The following is a 19,049-nucleotide window of genomic DNA, read 5'->3' as shown; positions in this document are numbered from 1 at the left end:
TAAATTGCAATTGCTTCAATGACTGAAATTATAGTTTGTTAGTTTTCAATAAAGTTTCTAATTCATACTTGGCATTGTGAATAGATTGGTACTTTAAGCATAAGAATTCATATGACAATTAAGTTTCCCCTTCAGTCTGTTATGTGCATGGTCGCTCACAATTGATATATCTCAAGCAAAAAGAATATCATTTTTATCATCAGCACCCTGTTATTTTTATCCCGGTGCAACGCACGAGCATTTGTGCTAGTCTCTCCCTAATAATAAAGCACGGATTGGGTCTCCGGTTTCACCGTCGCGCCGTTTTTGCAAAATAATGCCTGCACTTTTTAGTAATTCGGCCCGCAGTCCTCATATTATATTAACTGAACCTGAAGCGATACGAGCTAGAGAAAAGAAAAACAAACCGAGCCACCAGCCCACGACCCTTCCTCTCTCGATCTCATCTGGACCTCCAGCCCCGCCCCGCCCCGCCCCTCACCGCCGTCCGCGGCTGCGCGCCGCCACCCCCTACTCCGCCGGCGCGCCTACCCATTACCCCAAGTGCCAACACACCCACGTCCATCGACTACGGGCGACCCGCGGCCTTCCACCGCCGGCGACGCTCGACGTCGCGGCCATTGGCGGCTCCCCGGCCCTGCTACCATGGCGCCTCCGGGAGTCCTCCCCGCTCCTTCCACCTCGACATTGGTTTTCCCAACCCCGCCGGCTTCGCCACCAGCCACTCCTTCAGGCGCACTCTATCCGCCGTCGTCGGACCCATCCGACTGGTTCCAATGGCGAACATCGACGCGATTCACCCGCCCACCATCAGATGCGACAGCAAATCCATAGCCCCTGGCCATCCCCTCCGCCGCCGGCGCCGGTGCCTCGAAGTTCAAGGGAAGACCCTCTACTCGCCCCCCATCGCCGTCCGCGCCGCCGCCCTTTGCCGCCGCCACCACCGCCGTCCAAATCGCCGCCCCCATAGCCGTCCAAACTACTCTCCGCAACACCTCTCCATCCCACAGCTGCCGAAGACAGGGAGGAGGACGAGGCTGGCTAGGCAGGGAGGCCGAAGGTGAAGTGCAGTGGGAGGCGCATCGGTTTGTGCAGAGGGAGGTCTATGGTCAGCTCATTGGAATCTCACAGGCCACCACGGGGAGAGCAATCACGCAGGCACATCAACCTCCCCCGCCAGGTATGTTCAATTGAACCTTCACTATTAGTTGAGCTAACCGTCTCCAACAGCAACGTCCCAATCACAAATAATTATTTAGGTTTCTTACTATGTGCGTGGATGTGGCATTGGAAGGATAGATGGCAGTACTCGTGTGGATGCAACAACTGACTGTTAGTTTGTTCATTCAGAGACTACCACGAACCAGTTTGATTTGTGCTATAATGCTCTTGCAAATAATTATAGATGTTGGTGAAAACTGCAGATGTTGTGGTGTTCAGGAAGGACCGTAGATACAGCAGCGGTCCATCCGCAACCGCGGCCACGGGTGCCTAATCTAAGGCGACCTCCTGTTTTGACATCGTCCTTGGTAGCTGCAAGCGTGGAAACAACCTTGGCAGTGCAGCGGCAGCCACAAGGTTGTTCCTAGACCACTCCACCTCTGAACTGTACAACCTGCTGTGCTTTCTAGCTATTCTATTTATATGTAGCCATACATTGGTACAGTTAATTCATAAACATGATTCAATAGGATTTGATATTTTTTCATGTCTCAAGTTTTTAGCTCTTCCCTCTTGGTGTGCAAATCTTTTAGAGGGAATTTGGTGTGCCAATTATTTTCCTGATTACTGTAGTTATAGTTTTTCTCACTGTTAGAGCAGAGTAAAATTCAAACTATGATATTAGTGGTGGTTAGCTGATAACTTGATCATAACAGGGGGCACACTAATCTTCTTTCTTTTCTTCTCTAACAAAGTCTTAATATTATAAGAATGTTGTTTTCTTCTTTCATAATCTGACAAATAAAATTTCCCCTAATTTCAGTTTGGATAAGTCAAGGTTGCTTTTGGATCTTAGTAGAAGATAGACGTTATGGATTTAGACAAAAATAGATGTGGATTTAGGGGTTCCGTATGATACTCATGTCTTCTCTATTTGGGGTACAAGTTCAAGTGATCTTTTAGGCTACTATTGAAGGGAAATATGTATGCCGTTTTGTTCATTTCATCTCCACCTACCCACCTCGCATGTGCGTTCCCCTTCCCACCGGTTTTATTGATTTTTTATAACAATAATGCCTTAGGTTATAAACCTACAATATATTAACATTCACTAGATACTCATTTTTGTCTGTAGCTACACAATCCAACTACTCAAAGGAACATACAGTTCTAGAAGTGAGAACTGTTGAGCTATTATAGCGCAGCCTTGGGATGATGGATGTTCAGGCCAGCTATGCAGACCTTAAGGTAAATGTTTTTCCAGCTAATTAACATGAAATGTCTTGTAACTTGAACTAATAATGAACAACTGAGGAATGCTGCCTGAATGAATCCAAAATGTGTTGGAAACACCAACGTCCAGTTGGAGAGGGAGCTATCTGGATCTCCATCCAACTAGGACATGTCTGCTTACAACTTTTTGTTGAACATGATATTACATGATTCTATCAAAGACAACTCTCCTTTCTTCAGTGTACATGCATGATATTACATGATTAAACATACCATTTTTAACTTCATTTAGTTGTCTATATTATGCTCTATGTGCTATCACCAACAAAAATAGTGTTACCTCCGTACCAGGCCTACCAAATATCTTATATTTTGGTACACATGTAGTATTTTTAGCCTGCAAAGCGACTCCTATGCCCAGTGTGCCAATAATGTGTTTGCACCAGTGAAGAGATAACTTATTTTTTACATTGTAAGAAATACATCCTGTTTCTTCCCCATCATTTAAGTGTGTGGCATGCTATCTTTGTTCATGTTGCTGGCTGTACATTTTCAGTATTGTCAGGATATATCTGATTATGATGATGTTCAGTACTACTCCCTCCGTTCCTAAATATTTGTTTTTCTAGACATTTCAAATGACTACCACATACGGATGTATGTAGACATATTTTGGAGTGTAGATTCACTCGTTTTGCTCCGTATGTAGTCACTTGTTGAAATCTCTAGAAAGACAAATATTTAGGAACGGAGGGAGTACTTTGGAGCCGCAACTTTTTGGACTGCTTGATGTTTATAACCAATGAGACTACTTTTTTGGTTGTTGGCTGGAGCTATCACTATGACTGGATTTGTTTTCACCCAAGTAGATTTATATGGTCATCAAAAACCAACGACAGGTCAACACTTGTCAGCAGTTTGCAATTTGTATTACAGTATGCCTAAGCCAATGGTCAGACAATGTTGTTTTAGTTAGGAAATGTAGAAAATGTGGTCATGATTTATGTAGATTCGACAGTCCCTTCAAACTGCAGTCTTCAACCTTGAGTGGACCATCTAACATTATGTTTCCTTGTAGAAAATTGACTATATGTTCCATGAATTGACTGATTATTTTGGCCCGATCAGATTAAACTAGGTCTTGATTTGAAGGTCCAGCTAAGGCAGCTGGTGCTGGTTTATTTGTTGTAATACTAACTGTGCTATTTAGACAGAGACATGTGGTCTTTCTCATTCCTCGAAATTTTCCTTTGCTACCAAGATTTTCCATTCTAGGTTGTGGAAAAATACATGTAGCATTCCTTCTACAAGTCGTCATGAGCTGGGACATAGAAGAAGAGAGCCGACGAGAAGTCGCACAGCGGTTCGCTCCGGTGTGGCTGCCAATGGCGTTGCGCAAAGTGCAGATTACAGGCTAGATGCGTACGAGTCCGTCCCTACTTCCACGACGTGGAAGCAAAGGAAATCGAGTCAATTAGATAGTATATTTGGTTATGTAAGTTGTCTTTTGTGTATGCAGTTTTACCATTATTTTGTAAAAGCTTTGAGTTTTTGATAATGTAATTGTCTTACTAATCACACTTTTAATCTATTCGTGCCAAGGCTAACAGCCAAGTTATGCACAAGCTGTTGATGTTTCCTTGATGACTGCTATTGTCGGAAGATTCTTTTCAGCATTTTAAGTAATACCGATTCCACTTTCAGTTATGTGTGGTAAGGCCAGTAGCAAAATAATGACTGCTCCTTACTGGTCGGATATTTCCAACTTCCAGGATTATCTGGTTATGCTTTTCGCACCATGCTAATTTGTAAACGAGAACCTACATGATCACGCACCCTGATTTGTGAATTCGTAGTCACATCCAGACACTCAGGTATGCAATATGGTTTCGCTCTTTTTGTGTGATTGTCAGCATTCCCCACTGTTTTTTACGATCAGAGAAAAACAAAAAGAGATTTCACTCTACAATGGATGTCTTTCTACCAGGCATATGTAATTTCACCGCTCTGATTGCCATCTATCTTTGATGGCGACGATGCTCTACCTCAATGCGGTCCAAGTCTACCTCCGCTAGGTATGGTGCCGTGAGGAAACACCCTAGGTACATGTGTGTGTGGGCGCTAATATAGATTAACTACAAATATGTACATCGATCCCATCAATGATCACCTTGTAAATCAGCAGCAGCCAGCACTACACGAACTCTCTTATAAATACTAAAAAAATATCCTATTTATTTTAACTCAAAATTAAGCTACTGGTTGAATTTAGGTGAGCTGCATATACCTAATGCTTTAGTTTAATCTTTCAAAGTGAAAGTTTAAAATACTTATTTTAGATTTTATATGGTGGAGAAATTATTTGATTAGGAATTATTATGGATTTTTAAATAACTTTAACATTAATTTTAAATTCATATTGATAAAAGGCACTCAAAATAAAAAAATAGCAAAATTTAGATTATAATTATGTATTATTTGGAACAACCATTAGTAGCCGCCGAAACTAGCCGAGGAGGTTTGAGAAAGAGCTCGTGGGGTTAATACGCCGGCGGGGTTGGCCGACAGACGATTTGGACGCCTCGATAAGGTCGAGCGAGCGGCTAAGTTTAGCCGTGCGGAACGCTTCAAAGGCCATGGACGACAAGGGCAATAATAAGTGACAGTACAAATGGACGTGTGTTGAATTAGAGGGTATGGGCTCCTGGAAGTCTTGAGTCATGCTTACTGTGAGAAGGACCATAATTTTTTTTTACACATTGCAACACACAGTTTTTCCAAAAAGCAAAAAAATAAAAGTGATTAATTAGACTAATCCATGCACCACTACTATTCCATCAAATGAAGGGCAACATAGTGTTTTCTTCATGCCACAATTCATTCTCCGAAAATCGATAATGAATTTAAACTTATTACACGTTTATCAGAAATGGATATGGGAAATGGTGGGTAATCACATGTGTAGCAGGTTTTGCAATTTTTTTTTGCCCGTTGCAACGCACGTGCATTTGTACTAGTCTCATCGTCGCGGCGTTTTTACAGAAAAGGCCTTTTGTTTCTGTAGTACTGAACCCGCGGTCCCTCTTTAAGTGGTATTGTGGGAAAACGTTTCGGTTTTGCAGAAATCCCCCCGTCGTTTTGGCTAATAAACCCGCGATGCTGTTTTAAGTCTTGCTATTGGGCTTGATGCACACGGGAGGAAAAGGAACGAGGACGAGCAGAAAAACGCACGGGAGGGGCTCTCCTCGATGCCATGGATACGGCACCGTCGCCGCCGCCGCCACGCGCGGCCGGTCTCCTTCTCCGGCCATCCGCCGCCCACTTCTCCTTCCTCTTGCTGCGGCCATCTTATGTCGCCGCCGCCGGCTTAAAACGGTGTTCCGACCGCCGGCTCCTCGGTACCCTACACCTCCATGGAAGTCCGGATCTCGCCGCCATACTGAACTCTCCGGCTCTCTCCCCACCCTGAATTCTCATCTGTCCCAGAGATCCTCTCCAACCTAGAGTTTCTCATGGAGATCACCTCCTGACACCGGCGTGCGGAGACAGGCAGGCCGCCCCTCTCGCGGACAGACTGGAGCAACGTTGGTTGAGGAGACGGCCACCGTCATGGATGCGGAACAGCTGCTGCTGCGGTGGTCCTCATCTAGCCTTTATTCCAAGGTACGACAGTAACAAGCTTGCTGCTTAATTACCTTTGCTCCTAGCTAGCCAAAATTACAATTGATACATGTATATATATAGGTGTATTAGCATCTGCTATGTCGGCTTAAAATTCTGGAGAGATTTTGAACTTTTTTCTTGCACATTATTAGGTGGTATTTTGTTATATTTGAGAAAGGCATATGTCAGTTATTTTTTAGGAGTTGAGAAACTACTTTTCTTGCCATCAAGGTTGATATATGAACTTACAAGTTACAACCGTGAAGGTTGAACAACGTCAGTTATTTTTTTAGGGATTTAACAACATCAGTTTGTTGTACTTGCTTGAAGTTTTTGCCCTGAGCATAACCTAATAGCAACGAACAAAAACTTATGTTTTAATGTATGCCAATAGTCATGTTGTCTGTTTAGTTGAGGTTCGTTTTTCAGTACATGAATTTGCTGCACTATCATGTAAGAGGATTTGCACTGATGCTAATCATGGTTCATTGGAACTCCAGACAACAAGGTATGTAATCCTTGTTGACATGAGTTACAAGTTCTTGATTTAATATCCTGATAATTTAAGTACTTTGTAATTTTGACGTGAAGCTCTGCCTTTGTAAGCGGCCAGGAAGGATCGATCAGAATCAAGGTGGAACTTTTCTGCTCGTGGCGAGGACACCCCTGATGGCGCAAACATACCAACCTCTGTATTGACTTTGTCGGCGTGATTCATTCGCCTGGCAGTGACGGTGGAGAGTCCTTGGCTGCACGACAGCAGCACTTTGTGGAGTCAATGCAGCGGTTGTCGCCTCCATGCTCGACCTCATGCTTACCCGCGCAACAGGAGATGAGCACTAGCAGCGGTACAGGAAGAGGGAGTTGGGCTGCAGTTGATTTGGGAGGCCCAGCCGAGGCGAGATGGGAGGAGAAGCATCGATGATACTCCACCTGTCCGTAGCCAACAGATGCATCGGTGCATCTAGCAGGAGGCACATCTTGCGGCGGTAGCAAGCTCATCTGCCAGGCATCATCAGGCGATACCAGTCGTTGATTGTTGCGTGGTGCTGGGATAGATGCCTCACCGGTGGACCAGGCGACTGTGTTGCTGGTGAGCCGCAAGGTGTTTGTGCTGATGATTGCGCGGGTTGTCTTATCATTGCGGCGTATCCACTCTGCTACTGATGCTTAGCTCTATTGCCTTGCCGTGTGATTGTGTCATATCGACACTAATACTAATGCTCAATGTTGTTGCCTGAAAGCACACCCTGTTGTGTTTATCATAAAGGAATAAACAACATCTAAAGAGGCCCATTGCCTTTAAGCAGTGTATACTTCTCAACTGACAAACTTGTAGCATTTGTATTTTATAGGTATATCCGAAGGTTGTTTGAACTACTCTGATGCCACTCAGTTTTGCTTCATGCACAGTTTGGTTCAAAAAATGATTCACACATTACATCCAAAAGGTATATATTCTTTTCAGGTTGTAAATGTCATCCCCATAGTAATTCATACATTTTCTTTTATACAGTTTGGGAAGGGGAGCCTTGGCGCAGTGGTAAAGCTGCTGCCTTGTGACCATGAGGTCATGGGTTCAAGTCCTGGAAACAGCCTCTTACAGAAATGTAGGGAAAGGCTGCGTACTATAGACCCAAAGTGGTCGGACCCTTCCCTGGACCCTGCGCAAGCGGGAGCTACATGCACCAGGTTGCCCTTTTTTTTTTCTTTTATACAGTTTGGCTTATTTATTTTTTTACTCATGTGTATCATGTAGTATTATATAGGTTAGAGCAGTATCAGTTTGCTTGCTGCCCTCAATTCTTAACACACACTGATAGCTTACTTCTTTCTGGCTGTAACTCTGAAGCCTAAATAAGCATCTTTGGCTACTTAAGTGTGCTTGCATTCATTTGTTATTCTCAGTTCATTAATAATATATGTTCTCAAGATATAAATTTAAATTATTTGGAATACATGTACTTCAATATTCTTGCATTCTTTTAAATGTTCATTAAAGATGCATCGAGTTAGCGTGTAATTATTTTCATCAGAGCTAATCAACCAATAGCTTCACTCGTTGTGCTCTTGGGAACTTGTCATATCTATCCTACATGCTTGTAACTCATAGTATTTCTTTAAACATTTTAAAGGTTTTTTTGAGCATGCATACTCATGAACTTTCTGCTGGATGTTTATTATCCATCCATACTGCCCAGTTCCAACTGTGTTTGACGCTTTTTTCAGTGGTCTACAGGATCTCTATTGAGCCCATCTTGGATGAGTAGCTAGATACCAGGATGTAGCACCATCATGTATCCCTACCAAAATTGAAGTTTGTTTCTTTGGTAGGACTAGGTAGTTCTCTAGATTATAATCATAATTAGTTGTGAGTTCTCCAGAAATATTTGTTGTACAACCATAAGAATGACGATCCGGACCGACTGAAGGGTATAGATGATAATATGACATCAATTCCTGAATTAGTTGTTTCTCGCAATTTGAAATGTTTACAGAACACATTGTGATTGTATACTTAAATGGGTGCTGTCATTCATGACCATGTCCTAAAATTTATCCACAATTTTGCATATGTAGCTTGCTCAGTTCACCTAAGCAAGAAATTTGTTACTTTTTTCTGAACTTTTTTGCAAGGAAGCAAAAAGTTTGTTATTTTTCTCATAGATGAAATATCTTGATTTATGTGATGTAAGTAGACAATGATGTTTGATGTGTATGAGGATCCTGAGGGAGTATGTTTGACAAGTGATGTTTAACAACTAGAATATTATACCTAGGATGCAACGCACGAATAAAATTATACCGGACATGATGACAATAACATTACTTTCACAATGTCAATACAAATGAGAGTAACTTATTTGTGACATTTGTCACGGTTGGATAGAAGCAGTGGTGAATTATGGCATGCGGAGTAGATTTGCGAACTGAGCGACATCTAATAATTCTCACCAAATTTGAGTATATGCCAATTTTTTCTTCCGCCTCGCCGCACGGACTACTTTTTCAATGTCACCAGTGACAAGGGTAACCTTATTTGTGACTTCTCCATAGTTGGATATCTCAAGTGGCATGTAATAGCACCTAGAGCAGATTTTGCGAATTGTTTGGCCCGTTGCAACGCACGGGCATATGTACTAGTAATAATAAAGCACGGATTGATTTTGTCGGGTTCACCGTCACAATACGCTTCTTTCTGTGAATTTACGCTTTCAGTTTTTTTCACCTATGTTATTTTCTACATCCGAGGTGGTACTATTTTATCCCTTTTTCTTGGATTATTTTCTTTTCTGTGCGTTTTCGCTGTTTATTTATTTTTTAGACAACCTCGCATGCTTTATTCATTGTTCATAATGTTTACAGGAAGAAAACTCAAATCGCCTGGTTGGCCCAGCCATACATGACGACCAAATCCTAATGACAAAGCAAATTTAGCGAGATTGTGAGCCTCGAAGTTCGAGCTCCTATACTCATGGACTATTTTGCAAGACAAAAAAGATTCCACCCGATGTATAATCTCATGCACTATGGCTCCATATCCAGCATCCACGTTCTTCTGGACATCATCAACCACCCTTTTACAATCCGATGCAATGTGGATCATATTAACATATAGATCCTCAGCCAATGCTTGAGCCTCCCGTACAGCGATCGCTTCCATTGTGCTTGCATCCGTTATGAACTTCACTTTCAGAGCCGAGGCCCCCAAGAATCTACCTTTGTGGTCTGTGCACACCACCCCCGCTGCACCATACTCTCCTTCGCTGTTCACTGCCGCATCCACATTCAGCTTCACATATCCATCAGGCGGAGGTAACCAAGCTGTTTGTCTGACAATACGAGGTTGTGTCGATGCTCCCCTATCTCTCCTGTCCGACAACTCCAAGTCCCTCAAGTAGCGATTTATGAACAGGTTAGTTGATGAAGGGCTGTCAAATATTTCTTCATGTATAACTCGTCTTCTCGCCCGCCATACCGCCCATAATGTCACCACCATCTGTGTGAACTCCTTATGTGATAGCAGATCATGCATAGTGAAGATCCAGTTTTTTGCATCAAGTGACAAGTTGTCAAGCATTATCTCCAATGTTTCTTCTGAACAAAGTGACCACACACTTCTCGCCATCACACAGTCTATTAATGCATGTTTCCAGTCGTCTTGCGCCATACAGAAAGCGCGCACACTTGATGTTGCCATATTCCTGTGATGTAACACCCCTGCTGTTGGGATCGATTCATGGCATAACCTCCATAAGAACACTTTCAGTATTGAGGGAACCTTGATGTGCCACAAAGCAGTCCATACTGCCTCCTCTACTGCCTCATTTGAGTGTCCTCCCACTGGCTGCAGCAACGCCTCCCCTTGCAATTTCAGTTTGAGCAATAGTTTATAAACTGACCTTACTGAGAAAATTCCACGTATGTCTTCTCCCCACGCCCAAAAATCATCTACTCTTGTAGTACAGAGTGGTATCTTGAGTATTAAGTTGGCATCTACGGGCAAAAAAACTGTGCGCACCTTTTCTTCTATCCAACTTGCCTCGGTGGCATCAATTAACTCTGCAACTCGAACTGGTTTGTCCATGACCAAACTCGCAATTGGTCTCATAAGACCCTAACGTGGAATCCAATTCTGTTCACATATGTTGGTTTCTTCTCCGGATCCAATTCTCCTTATCAGTCCTCGTTCAAGTGCTTCTCTCTCATCTAAAATAGCTCTCCAGATCTGCGATGGCTTGCCTCCTAGCTCTGCCTCAAGGAACGACACAGATGGAAAGTACTTTGCTTTTAGTATTCTAGCACTTAAAGTGGACGGTGACTGAATTAAGCGCCATGCTTGCCTTGCTAAGAGTGAAAGATTGAAGAGATCAATATCTCTGAAACCCAGACCTTCCAAATACTTGGGTTTTGTGCATATGTCCCACGAAATCCAGCAAGGTTTCCTCCTCCCTCTCTTACTTCCCCACCAAAACTGTCTGATCAACGAGGTAATACTTCCACATATGCCTCGAGGTAACCTGAAACAAGACATAGAATAGACAGGTATAGCCTGAGCCACCGCCTTAATTAGCACCTCCTTACCCGCATATGATAGTAGCTTCTCCATCCACCCCTTGATTTTCTCCCATACCCTGTCTCGTAGATATTTGAAGATGCCATTCTTAGCATGTCCCACATCTGTTGGCATCCCAAGATACCGGTCGCTTAATTGCTCATCATGAACTTGCAAGGTGTTTTTAATCCCATCCCTTGTCGCTTGAGGGCATCCTTTGCTAAAGAAGATCGAAGATTTCTCCTTGTTCACTCTCTGCCCAGATGCTCTGCAGTAAGTCTCCAGCAAATTTGACACCACCTCTGCCCCCTCTGTACTCGCCTTGAACAACAATAGGCTATCATCAGCGAAGAGCAAGTGGTTGACAACCGGAGCTGTCGGGGCCACCTGGACTCCAGAAAATGCTGATGACTGAGGAACTGATTTCAGTAGGCACGAAAGGCCCTCCGCTGCAATCAAGAAAAGATAAGGGGAGATAGGGTCTCCCTGTCGAATCCCTCTGCTGGGTTTAAAATCCTCCAACTTTTCTCCATTAAACAGAACCGAAAAAGAGACTGATTTGATCATGCTCATCACCACCTTTATCCACTGTTGCGCAAAGCCGAGCCTCTCCATCATCGCTTGGAGATAATCCCACTCGAGCCTGTCATACGCTTTCATCATATCCAGCTTAAGAGCACAGTGACTATTACTCTTTGATTTACTTCCCTTCATAAAATGCAGACACTCATATGCCGTTATAATATTGTCTGTTATAAGTCTGCCAGGAACAAAGGCCGACTGTTCATCCGATATTATCTCCGGTAAAATTTGCTTCAATCTGTTTGCAATCACCTTCGAAGCAATTTTATACAAAACATTGCACAAACTGATAGGTCTGAATTGACTAAGTAATGTTGGACTCAATACCTTTGGGATAAGAACCAAGAAGGTGTCATTGATACATTCTGCATCTTCCTCCCCTCGAACTATCCTGAGAACAGCCTTTGTCACCTCATCCCCACACACATCCCAATGGCGTTGGTAAAAGTGAGCCAGAAATCCATCCGGACCCGGGGATTTTGTTGGGAACATCTGGAAAAGAGCAGCCTTGACTTCCTCTTCTGAATAATCTGCACATAGCATGTCATTCATTTCTGTAGTTACCTTCCGCGGCACATGCATGAGGACCGCCTCCATGTCCGACACCCCCTCGGATGTGTATAAATTCTTATAGAAGGTTGTTACCATCTCTTTAAGTTCTTCCGAGTCCTCCACCTGAACCCCCAAGGAATTCATCAAGGCTTTGATCATATTCTTCTTCCTTCTCATGTTAGCTCTCATATGGAAAAATTTCGTGTTCTTGTCTCCCGCAGACAACCACTCTATCCTCGATCGCTGCCTCCACAGCAGCTCTTCTCTGTGATATAATTCCACCAGTTTTTCATTCACCTTTTTCTCTTCGTAACAAGGTCCAAGACGACCTGGGGCATTCCGCAACTCATCTAGTTTCCTCTTCAACTCCTGTATTTCACGGCGCACTGACCCAAAGGTCCTCCTATCCCATTTCCTCAAGTTATTTGACAAGTTAGCTAGCTTATTCCTCAGATCTTCCACTCTTCCTTCTTCCATCGGTGCTGCCCACGAGACGCCAATTGTGCCCTTCAGATCCTCATGAGTTTCCCATGCCACCTCATAGCGGAAGATCTTCTCCTTGGGTGGGCGTTGATCCTGCTCCATGTTTAACACAAGCTGAATCGGGCCATGATCGGATGTTGCTGATGTTAGGTGATTAACCCCAGCTAATGGAAAAAGAGAACACCACTCAGTCGAACCGAGAGCCCGGTCCAATCTAACTCTGGTATAAGTGCCCCCCGTCACTTTCTTCTCAAATGTCCAAAATCTCCCTGTGTACCCCAAATCCACAAGCATGCACGAATCAACCATGTCCCTGAAACCTTGAATCTGAGCATTGCTTCTCTCTCCAACCCCCTCATGTTCTTCCGGACGTAACACTTCATTGAAATCCCCTATACATAGCCAAGGGAGAGGGCTCATACTCGCTATATTCTTCAAAGTCTCCCAGGTCTGGTGTCTCATGTTTGTCTGAGCTTCACCATACACCACTGTCAATCTCCACGGGTCCCAGCCCGGGTTCCTCACTTCACAGTCCACGTGATCATCCGAGTAACTAGAAATACCGACATTCATTGAATTATTCCAGAACAAACCGATTCCTCCACTTCTACCTACACTACTGATAGCATAACCATTATCAAAACCAACTGAGACAGCTAACCTCTCTACTCTACTCTTTTCAATTTGGGTTTCTACTATACATAGAACGATAGGGGCAAAGTTCTTCACGATCTCGCGAAGCTCGCGAACTGTCGAGGCCTTGCCCGCACCCCGACAATTCCAGCATATAATACTCATTGCTCCCGACGGTACTCCTCGCGGGAGCCCGCCGATAAATTCTTGTCTGCCTTATTGCTGTCCACCATGTTGGTTCCTGCTGCTTCACAAACTGCTTCAAGCGAGTTTTCCAGTTTCCTCCCACTACCACCCCCCTTCTTCGGCCTCTTCACTTCTTTTCGAGGAGATACATACACCGGAGGCATAGGAGGCACTCCCGAAGGTTTCTCCCTCACCACCATTGCTGTAGACGTGCCTGGCAACACTCCTTCGCCTGCTCCTGCACCTGTTCCGAGTGGGTTAGCTTTTGGGTTATCAACCGACAGCCTCTTGAGCGAAGTCCCCCCTGATCCATGCTCATCTCCCAATGGCAAGTTTCCGCCTCTGCCCCCCAAAGCAATATGCTCTGATTCATTATTCCCCTGCATGGGGGTTTTGCTTCCTCCCACACCAAGATTCTGGGTCTGCGGCTGACTCTGAATGTTTTGCTTCTCATTCGACGCCTTCATGCCTTCATCCTCTTGCGCCTTCTCCTCTGATCCAGCTGCTGCCTCATTGGTATGTGGTGTTCTTGCATTGAACCGCCAGCTCTGGTTCGGATTATACCGTTCCCTTCCTCTGCCTCGTCCTCCCATCACAAAACCTCCTCTCCCCCTCTGTGATTGAGCATACCCTCTTCCTGCTGATCGGACTGTCACATTATCTGCAAATAAGAAATCTCCCCACTCAAAGGTAGATTCATCATGAACCCCGTTGCCACACTCCTCATGCCAATGACCAAATTCTCCACAGTTGTAACAAAATATGGGCAGCTTCTCATACTTGACTTGATATCTCACCCTCTCATCACCCTTCTTCCCCGTGACAAACCTCTTAATCTTTGCATTCACATCTATTTTCACTCTGACTCTGACGAACTCTCCGAAGAATCCAGCCGGCAGCTTAAGTTGCACCTCCTTCACCTCGCCGATCCGTGAAGCCAATCCTCTCACCGCCGGCTCTATGAGAAAGTTATCTGGCAAGCGATGGATCTGAGCCCACACCTCGATCTTATCCAATTTGAACGAGTCAGGGTTTTTGAACCCATCATATTCCTCCAAGATCACAGCCTGATCCCTGAAAAGCCATGGCCCATCTAGCTGTTGGAAATATGCCCTAGAGGCAATAATAAAAGTATTATTATTATATTTCCTTGTTCATGATAATTGTCTTTTATTCATGCTATAAATGTATTATCCGGAATTCGTAATACACGTGTGAATACATAGACCACAATATGTCCCTAGTGAGCCTCTAGTTGACTAGCTCGTTGTGATCAACAGATAGTCATGGTTTCCTGGCTATGGACATTGGATGTCGTTGATAATGGGATCACATCATTAGGAGAATGATGTGATGGACAAGACCCAATCCTAAGACTAGCACAAAAGATCGTGTAGTTCATTTGCTAGAGCTTTGCCAATGTCAAGTATCTCTTCCTTCGACCATGAGAGCGTGTAACTCCTGGATACCGTAGGAGTGCTTTGGGTGTATCAAACGTCACAACGTAACTGGGTGACTATAAAGGTGCACTACAGGTATCTCCGAAAGTATCTATTGTTTTATGCGGATCGAGACTGGGATTTGTCACTCCGTGTAAACGGAGAGGTATCTCTGGGCCCACTCGGTAGGACATCATCATATGCGCAATGTGACCAAGGAGTTGATCACGGAATGATGTGTTACGGAACGAGTAAAGTGACTTGCCGGTAACGAGATTGAACAAGGTATTGGATACCGACGATCGAATCTCGGGCAAGTAACATACCGATAGACAAAGGGAATTGAATACGGGATTGATTAAGTCCTTGACATCGTGGTTCATCCGATGAGATCATCGTGGAACATGTGGGAGCCATCATGGGTATCCAGATCCCGCTGTTGGTTATTGACCGGAGAACGTCTCGGTCATGTCTACATGTCTCCCGAACCCGTAGGGTCTACACACTTAAGGTTCGATGACGCTAGGGTTATAAAGGAAGTTTGTATGTGGTTACCGAATGTTGTTCGGAGTCCCGGATGAGATCCCGGACGTCACGAGGAGTTCCAGAATGGTCCGGAGGTAAAGATTTATATATAGGAAGTCCTATTTTGGCCACCGGAAAATGTTCGGGGTTTTTCAGTATTGTACCGGGAAGGTTCTAGAAGGTTCCGGAGTGGGGCCCACCTGCATGGGGGGACCCACATGGACGTGGGTAGTGGGGGCAAGGCCCCACACCCCTGGTCAAGGCGCACCAAGATCCCCCCTTAGAAGGAATAAGATCATATCCCGAAGGGATAAGATCAAGATCCCTAAAAAGGGGGATAACAATCGGTGGGGAAGGAAATAATGAGATTTCTTTCCTCCCACCTTGGCCAACGCCCCAATGGACTTGGAGGGAAAGAAACCAGCCCCTCCACCCCTATATATAGTGGGGAGGCGCATGGGAGCTATACACGAAGTTCTGGCACAGCCCTACCTCTCTTCCTACTCCTCCTCTCCCATGGTGCTTGGCGAAGCCCTGCTGGATTGCCACGCTCCTCCACCACCACCACGCCGTTGTGCTGCTGTTGGATGGAGTCTTCCTCAACCTCTCCCTCTCTCCTTGCTGGATCAAGGCGTGGGAGACGTCACCGGGCTGTACGTGTGTTGAACGCGGAGGTGCCGTCCGTTCGGCACTAGGATCATCGGTGATTTGAATCACGACGAGTACGACTCCATCAACCCCGTTCACTTGAATGCTTCCGCTTAGCGATCTACAAGGGTATGTAGATGCACTCTCTTTTTACTCGTTGCTGGTCTCTCCATAGAATCTTGGTGACACGTAGGAAAATTTTGAATTTCTGCTACGTTCCCCAACAGTGGCATCATGAGCTAGGTCTATTGCGTAGATTCTTTGCACGAGTAGAACACAAAGTAGTTGTGGGCGTTGATGTTGTTCAATATGCTTACCGTTACTAGTCCAATCTTGTTTCGACGGTATTGTGGGATGAAGCGGCCCGGACCGACCTTACACGTACTCTTACGTGAGATAGGTTCCACCGATTGACATGCACTTGGTGCATAAGGTGGCTAGCGGGTGCCAGTCTCTCCCACTTTAGTCGGAACGGATTCGATGAAAAGGGTCCTTATGAAGGGTAAATAGCAATTGGCATATCACGTTGTGGTCTTGCGTAGGTAAGAAACGTTCTTGCTAGAAACCCATAGCAGCCACGTAAAACATGCAACAACAATTAGAGGACGTCTAACTTGTTTTTGCAGGGTATGCTATGTGATGTGATATGGCCAAGAAGAATGTGATGAATGATATGTGATGTATGAGATTGATCATGTTCTTGTAATAGGATTCACGACTTGCACGTCGATGAGTATGACAACCGGCAGGAGCCATAGGAGTTGTCTTTATTTATTGTATGACCTGCGTGTCATTGAAGAACGCCATGTAAACTACTTTACTTTATTGCTAAACGCGTTAGTCATAGAAGTAGAAGTAGTCGTTGGCGTGACAACTTCATGAAGACACGATGATGGAGATCATGGTGTCGTGCCGGTGACGATGATGATCATGGAGCCCCGAAGATGAAGATCAAAAGGAGCAAAATGATATTGGCCATATCATGTCACTATTTGATTGCATGTGATGTTTATCATGTTTATGCATCTTGTTTGCTTAGGACGACGGTAGTAAATAAGATGATCCCTTACAAAATTTCAAGAAGTGTTCTCCCCTAACTGTGCACCGTTGCTACAGTTCGTCGCTTCTAAGCACCACGTGATGATCGGGTGTGATGGATTCTTACGTTCACATACAACGGGTGTAAGACAGTTTTACACAGCGAAAACACTTAGGGTTAACTTGACGAGCCTAGCATGTGCAGACATGGCCTCGGAACACGGAGACCGAAAGGTCGAGCATGAGTCGTATGGTAGATACGATCAACATGAAGATGTTCACCGATGATGACTAGTCCGTCTCACGTGATGATCGGACATGGCCTAGTTGACTCGGATCATGTGATCACTTAGATGACCAGAGGGATGTCTATCTAAGTGGGAGTTCATAAGATGAACTTAATTATCCTGAACATAGTCAAAAGACCTTTTGCAAATTATGTCGTAAGCTCGCGCTTTAGTTCCACTGTTTAGATATGTTCCTAGAGAAAATATAGTTGAAAGTTGATAGTAGCGATTATGCGACCAGTAGAAAGCTTATGTCCTTAATGCACCGCTCAGTGTGCTGAACCCCAACGTCGTTTGTCGATGTTGCGAACATCGGACATACACGTTTTGATAACTACGTGATAGTTCAATTAAATGGTTTAAGTAGAGGCACCAAAGACGTTTTCGAAACGTCGCGGAACATATGAGATGTTTCGAGGGCTGAAATTGGGATTTCAGGCTCGTGCCCACGTCAAGAGGTATAAGACCTCCGACGATTTTCTTAGCCTGCAAACTAAGGGAGAAAAGCTCAATCGTTGAGCTTGTGCTCAGATTGTCTGAGCACAACAATCACTTGAATCGAGTGGGAGTTGATCCTCCAGATGAGATAGTGATGTTTCCCCAAAGTCATTGCCACCAAGCTGCTAGAGCTTCGTGATTAACTATAACATATCAGGGATAGATATGATGATCCTTGAAATATTCATGATGTTTGACACCGCGAAAGTAGAAATCAAGAAGGAGCATCAATTGTTGATGGTTGGTGAAACCACTAGTTTCAAGAAGGGCAAGGGAACAAAGGGATACTTCATGAAACGGCAATTCAGCTGCTGCTCTAGTGAAGAAATCCAAGGTTGAACCCAAACCCGAGACTAAGTGCTTCTGTAATAAGGGGAACAACCACTGGAGCAGCATTACCCTAGATACTTGGTAGATGAGAAGGCTGGCAAGGTCGATAGAAGTATATTGGATATACATTATGTTAATGTGTACTTTACTAGTACTCCTAGTAGCACCAGGGTATTGGATACCGGTTCGGTTGCTAAGTGTTAGTAACTCGAAATAAAAGCTACGGAATAAACGAAGACTAGCTAAAGGTGAGCTGACGATATATGTTGGAAGTGTTTCCAAGGTTGATATGATCAAGCATCGCACGCTCCCTCTACCACCGAGATTGGTGTTTGCGTTGAGCATAGACATGATTGGATTATGTCTATCGCAATACGGTTATTCATTTAAGGAGAATAATGGTTACTCTATTTTTGAATAATACCTTCAATGGTCTTGCACCTAAAGGAATGGTTTATTGAATCTCGGTCGTAGTGATACACATTTTCATGCCAAAAGATATAAGATAGTAATGATAGTACCACTTACTTGTGGCACTGCCATGTAAGTCATAATGGTATAAAACGCATGAAGAAGCTCCATGTTGATGGATCTTTGGACTCACTCGTTTTTGAAAAGTTTGAGACATGAGAACCATGTCTATTGGTGTATATGCATGAAGAAACTCCATGCAAATGGATCGTTCGGACTCACTTGATTTTGAATCACTTGAGATATGCAAATCATACCACATGG

At 44.2% G+C, this 19,049-nt stretch overlaps 2 long non-coding RNA genes across 4 annotated transcripts; both read left to right on the top strand.

Annotated features, from left to right (window-relative positions):
• The first annotated feature begins 403 nt into the window (after positions 1 to 403).
• LOC123092541 (uncharacterized) lies at positions 404 to 4,038 on the top strand. Of its 3 annotated transcripts, none has more exons than XR_006444723.1 (2): positions 404 to 1,180; positions 1,425 to 4,038. It is a non-coding gene; the product is annotated as an uncharacterized lncRNA (long non-coding RNA). The 3 variants fall into 3 exon arrangements; XR_006444724.1 differs by having other exon boundaries at positions 1,260 to 4,038; XR_006444725.1 differs by having other exon boundaries at positions 404 to 1,332.
• Positions 4,039 to 5,592: 1,554 nt separating this feature from the next.
• Positions 5,593 to 8,602, top strand: LOC123092540 (uncharacterized). Its single transcript, XR_006444722.1, has 2 exons — positions 5,593 to 7,749; positions 8,297 to 8,602. It is a non-coding gene; the product is annotated as an uncharacterized lncRNA (long non-coding RNA).
• The last annotated feature ends 10,447 nt before the right edge of the window (positions 8,603 to 19,049 follow it).

The sequence above is a fragment of the Triticum aestivum genome, chromosome 4B (assembly GCF_018294505.1).
Source record: "Triticum aestivum cultivar Chinese Spring chromosome 4B, IWGSC CS RefSeq v2.1, whole genome shotgun sequence".
Taxonomy (NCBI): Eukaryota; Viridiplantae; Streptophyta; class Magnoliopsida; order Poales; family Poaceae; genus Triticum; species Triticum aestivum.
This window is presented reverse-complemented; position numbering and strand designations above follow the sequence as displayed.